The sequence below is a fragment of the Wolffia australiana genome, chromosome 5, assembly GCF_029677425.1.
Source record: "Wolffia australiana isolate 7733 chromosome 5, ASM2967742v1".
Taxonomy (NCBI): domain Eukaryota; kingdom Viridiplantae; phylum Streptophyta; class Magnoliopsida; order Alismatales; family Araceae; genus Wolffia; species Wolffia australiana.
In genome coordinates, this window is record NC_135839.1 from 1580881 (window position 1) to 1586880 (window position 6000).

Genomic DNA, 6000 nt, shown 5'->3' on the forward strand with positions numbered 1-6000 from the left:
TTCTACCGTCAATGCAAATCAGTTTACATTTCGTAAGTATAGTTTCATCATTTCTAATCATAACTGATAGTTAAGTCCCTCAAATTCAAGCTCAGATTTCTTAAATTCGCAAATCGGGACGGCCGTTCATGATTTGTTATTTTCGTATAGTTCTATAAATTTGAATCAATTAAGACAAATTAAACATATAGTTATAATATTATTACCATTCTAAATCCCTGAGGAATAAGTTTTATAAAAAATAAATGTATACTAAAATAAGTTTACAGATATTAAACATTATGACCTAAGGGTTCCTGAATTACTAGTTTTTAGTCATAAGTCATTTGGATCAATCTCTGTGATCTGATTCACTAAAAAAGTAAATAAAAAGTATTCAGACTGAACTAGGTATTTGGTTTATATAAACAAGCAAAGCAAGATGAATGAGAATCTACTAAATAAGATTTTGATCACACCCACATTTTAAAAAATATTAGCTCAAATTCACACTCTAACGAAGAATATCCAGTGCACGGCACCAGAATGGCGAACAGCTTTATTTCTGAATTCTAAACATTTCACACACATCAAATCCCTTTTATTTTCTTTTCTTGCCTTTTTTCTTATATATTTCTATCTTTGCCTTTTTATTTACTTCTTGCCTCATTTTAATAGGGAGGGCATGTCAAAATGCATAATGGGGATCAGTTTTTTTTAGCAGATGGAATGGGGAGCCTCAATTCACTCATACCTCAACCTTTGGATCACAGAGCTTCTACCGTTTGATTTTCCATCATCTAATCACCAATTAGACACTCTACTCAAATTGAAATTGAACCGATGTTGCTCAAAAATCAACAAACATTCCCCTTCAAACATTCTCTGGGTCTGCCATGTCAAAAGACGTAAAATTTGATTCATGTATACATGTTAATTATGGTTATGAGCATATTTAAGTTGTGAAATATTTCACATGTTAAATGCACAAATCACAAGTTCCCATATAAAAGGAACAAGCTTCCCCCCCCCCCTCCCCCCAATCCTAGAACCTCCATAACTATGAAAATAACCAAGAAACATTGAGGGAGAGGATGGAAACACTGGGGGTGGAAGTTGTGGCTTGCCATTTAGATGATGGATACCAGAACTCTGAATATGTTGAGGCTAAGTCGTACACCATAATTGCATTAGCTTCATCAACATCCTCCTTATGAAAGACATAAAGGGGGAACTGGAAAAGAATCCCAGTTCTTGTTAGCAAGAAACAAGTTAACCTGAGAAAGAAAAATTCAAAAAATCGTGTATAAGACACTCAATGCCTATTTGTATGTACATATATTTAAGATTGGATTTCCTTGTAATTTTGGAACATAAAAGTGAAATATTAAAGGGATCGGATGTAAAGAAAACAATGCCATAAAACTGCCATACACAGGATTTGGCATAAGAAAGGTTCAATCTCAACTTAGTCACAAATTGGTGTTTTCAACCTGACCTTTCTCATCTCTTTGCACCTTTTGTCTGATGCCATCCTAAAAAATTAACTCAGAAGCAATACAATAATGTGATTGACATTTCTTGTACCCATGTACTTCATCCTCGCAAACATGTAAACTAAAAATTTCAGAAAACTCCATCCTAATAGTAATTTTTTTGAAGTAATAATATTCCTCAATGGGATATTTTTTTATCCAAAAACAATATTGAGAAGAATATTTAGGAGTATATCTCCTCTTTGATAAAAATAATTTTTTTTATTAGAGAATCCTCTAACCAAGTTATGAAGTAGAATCATTTTGGAAGGACAATCATGTTTCAAAACATCCTCATATTCAAGAAAATAACTCATCATAAACTGGTCAGCCACTTCAGAGTCATCAAACAGATAATTTTTCCGTTGAATAATATAAAAGTCATTACCAGACATAGGATGCACTTTGGAAAATGAGTAAGATGCATTTTGCAATGGACTTGTAAACAAAAGTCCTAACCATGGTCCTTGCCCTCACTCATAGTGTGGATATCCCAAGTGGCACATATCATGGGTAGGGTTTGACGATCCCGGTCCGGTCTGGTTTTCTAGCATGAACTGAAACCTCACCTGAAGTTTGTTTCGTTTCCGCTCCGGTCTTGTTCGATCCCAGATTGGCCCGGTACGGAAGGTGGCGGATGAGCAAATGGATGGTACAGTCATTGTGCGCACATAGCAGGGGTGATCAGCGCTTGGGACGGTGATGGGGAGGGCGATGAGGAGGGTAATGCCTGTATAGATTTATGATAATACAAATTTGTATGAAAATTTGGTAATGCCTGGTGTGAATGGTAACAATCATACACGTAAGGATTGATGTCACAATGTAATTTTTCAACATGATGCAAGAATCTCTATGACAGGACAATGATCATAAAGATATTTTTTGATGCAACTCATGATAGTGAGAACTCTGCCCATAATGGTGAGACATGGTTGCTTCATTTGCATTGAAAAAAACTATTATAAGTAATAAAATATCATGCAAAACTGTAGACTAGATGAATATCAAGCACACATAAAAAATTAAATCAAAATGTTTTTTACTAATAATTTAAAGCACTCAATTGATAGAAATAAAAACCGATCAAACATTCTTAACATTGCTTCCCCGGGAACAGCGCCAATTGATAAGCCAAAAATATGAATGCATTTTGCAATTTAATAAGCCCTTGCTATTGTAGATTTTAGCTTATACAATAAAATTTGTAAAACTGTAAATTACGATTTTAGTGATAATTACGGGTATCGTTTAAAGGAAGCTAGTGAGGAATTCAGTAAGTGTTCTCGTTGAATAATTTTAACCATACTTAGTGCTAATTTAATCTTAAATGAAGATCAAATAACCTTAAATGGATTAAGAATTTAGAAAAGAGGTGTAGAAGAGATAGGTCAGACAGACAAAGTGAGAAATTTTAGACTGACTTTTGAGCCAATAAAAATGATCAAATGGGTCAATTAAAGTGGACATGAAGAACATCTGATTTGAATTGGGTTTTATTTTTGGGAAATTTGGTAATAAAATTCAATAAATATTAGATCATAAAGGCAATCTAATATTTATTATAAATTAAACTATTTTTAAACTTTTCAATGTGAAAATAGAATAGAAAGGCAAATTTCACAATCTATCCCTTCAATTCCAATAAGGCCGCTTAGGCCTGTGGATTTAGAAATGCAAACCAAGATCAAAAATAAAGATTAAAAAAAGTCACTGAAACATTATCAAAGATGCATTAAACTTTTAAATACAATGAAAAAAAATCATCTAATAGGGTTGATCCAGGATGAAGCTCCGTTTTTTCCTTCAGCTAAGATAAAGCCACCTCCAAAATAGCCTCACCCTCTTGAAATTATGTGTTTGTATATAGAAAGAGGAAGTTGAGATGAGGTAATAGCCTCATCTTAATCATACTTAAATATCAAGAGTTATTACTAACTGAAATTGACTAATCTTAGCTATTGGATCATTTTTCCGTTATTTGATTTAATTTATTTGATTCACGCAATGTTGTGTCATCCTCTGAATGGGCGACACATTTGAACTTGGTAATGAAATTCATTCTAATATTGTGCTTTGCACCCTATATACTTTTTTGCACCTACCTGTGCGCCTTCTAAGTTACTCCTAAACATAGCGCGCTACGTCCCCATCAGTGTGTGCGCTTTGTATGCACAGCAAGGAAGGTGAGGTTACCTCCTTGAGAGAGAATGTCCTATAAATTTTACAAAAGGTCCCTAATAAAAAATGTAAGCGCAAATCAACACCGCACAAAAATATTTATGTATATGTCCTTTTAGCTATCTCTCTCCTTCGTGTTTCCTTAAAACCGTCAAAACAATCCTGATTAATTAGAGTTAAACCCTGAAATAAATTTACTCGTATCCTTACTCCTGCCAACAAGAGTAAGAGATGTTTCTAAGGGCATCAGTGCAACAAAATTTTAAGAGAAAATCTCCCATTCATAGATATTACTTTAAAACTCATATTGATTTTATTGATATACTTTGTTCCCATTAAAAAAATCATTTTGGCTTCAACAAAGTCTCTCAAATTCAATAAAATACAAGAAAACTCCATAAAATTCAGTACTTCATCCTGTCATTAATTAACCCTGAAAGTGATTTTTTAACCTCTCGTCTTAAATAAAAATAAAATATATTTATACTTAAATAAATTCCATAAAGTCATAAAATTATTGAAAATTAGAAAAAAAACAGAATTCACTTGAAAAAATTAGTTACCATGTAATAAATGATAAAACCCCTACAATAGACCCATTAAATAAATAATACTTTTCCAGCTGCTTGAAATAAATTCCAAACGTAAGGTGTTATTAGCAACGCGAGTAGTCAGGTCAGAGGTGTGGGTGGCCGTGGATGGTGATCGGTATGCGCAGGCGGTGCAGCGTGTGATGCAGGTGGCCTAGATAATGGCGCAAGAGGGGTGGTTGACTGGGGGAGATGGCGCATTGTGAATATCATATCCTCTTTCATTAGTAGTCAATGTTGAATAATGACACGCGACCCAGCTTTCTAGGACCATCGCACAGACTTCAACACAGGGTGATGTCAACCACGTCGAGCAGCTGGAGTCGACCTTTGCAAATCTGGTGTCAAGTACTTGGCGTAGCTAGTCTTAGTAACTGTAGCATTTTATCTTTTGTGTTTTGGGTCTAATCCGATGTATTTATTTATTTTCCAATTCCTTGTACGTTATGGGTATTCTCATCTCGGGCCAGTTTTCCCCTTTCACACCCACTTAGGCATTCTCCCTCTCCTATATAGAGGGATGGTATGCCCAAAAAGGGCTCAGGTTGTCCCTCTCCTATATAGTTCAATGCATGCACCAACTTCTCTCCAAGTTGGCATGCTCCATCCTCATGATCTCCAATAGAGCGTAAAGAACAAATTTTTACTTTAACAACGGTTGAATTTGGGAGAATATCATTCTTTACAGTGAAACTCAATTCTTCAAGCTTCTCATTGGTTTCTCCATGTCTCTGCGTGAAGATATACTTCCTTTGAACTTACTTGTTGCACTTCCCTTTGTTGTGGGTTGGCATTTTTTCTATTTTGATTTCTTCCTATTTCATGTAGGCCAATGTTAGCCACCCATTCCAAGAGATCAAAAACTTTATCCTCATACCCCATATAGAATGGCCATCAACTTTTAAATTTCACTTTGCTTTTAAAAATAACAGGAATTGATTTATAGAAAACTTCAGCTAGCTAACATAATTATTTTCTATGGTGAGGACATTTTTGGACTAATTCATTCACCTTCCCCATGCCTCACTAAATGCTTCATGATCATGATGATAAAATTTCTGAATTTCATTTCTATAAAAATTTGTTTTGTGGAAAGGGGATAAAAATTATGGATAAGTTTATTCTTCACTTCTTCCCACGAGTTAAATGTTATGCCTACATTTCTGTACCAGGCAAAACCTTATATTTCAAAGCGAGCAGAAAATCTTTCATTTTTAATGATTCAGTAGTTGACCCATGAATATTTTGAGAGGAACATTGAATGTGAAAATCATCACGAAGTTCTAGCGGGTGTTGAGAAAAATGACCAGTAAATTCAGCGAGTTAAATGTAAATTCAGTAAATTCAGAGATTTAAGTAGCGCATTCTCATATCAAAACATAACCCTCTCACCTACACTGATGTTGATGCCATTTTGCCTTAGATTCTTAACACACTAGATCTGTCCAGCATCATCCTTCTTCTCCCATGTTATGGCTGACCATCTTCTGCCATATAGACTTCTACTTTATCTTAAGCTGTGAGTGTTGTTGGAAGGGCAGGATATTGGGTTTCTTGATCTTCCTCAGCACTAGTAGTAGCCTTAGACCTTGTTAAGACCATCAACCTCCAACAAGAAGTTATAAGTATGGTATATTGAGGGTTAGATGCCTTCAACATCAGCAAAAAAAAAACAAATTGACTTAAACATGTCACAGTGCTGCCTGGCAACGATG

General features: G+C 34.7%; 1 non-coding gene across 1 annotated transcript; it reads left to right on the plus strand.

The window, feature by feature from the left end:
- Positions 1 to 5258: 5258 nt before the first annotated feature.
- LOC144703980 (small nucleolar RNA R71) lies at positions 5259 to 5364 on the plus strand. Its single transcript, XR_013581681.1, has one exon. It is a non-coding gene; the product is annotated as a small nucleolar RNA R71 (small nucleolar RNA).
- Positions 5365 to 6000: the final 636 nt, after the last annotated feature.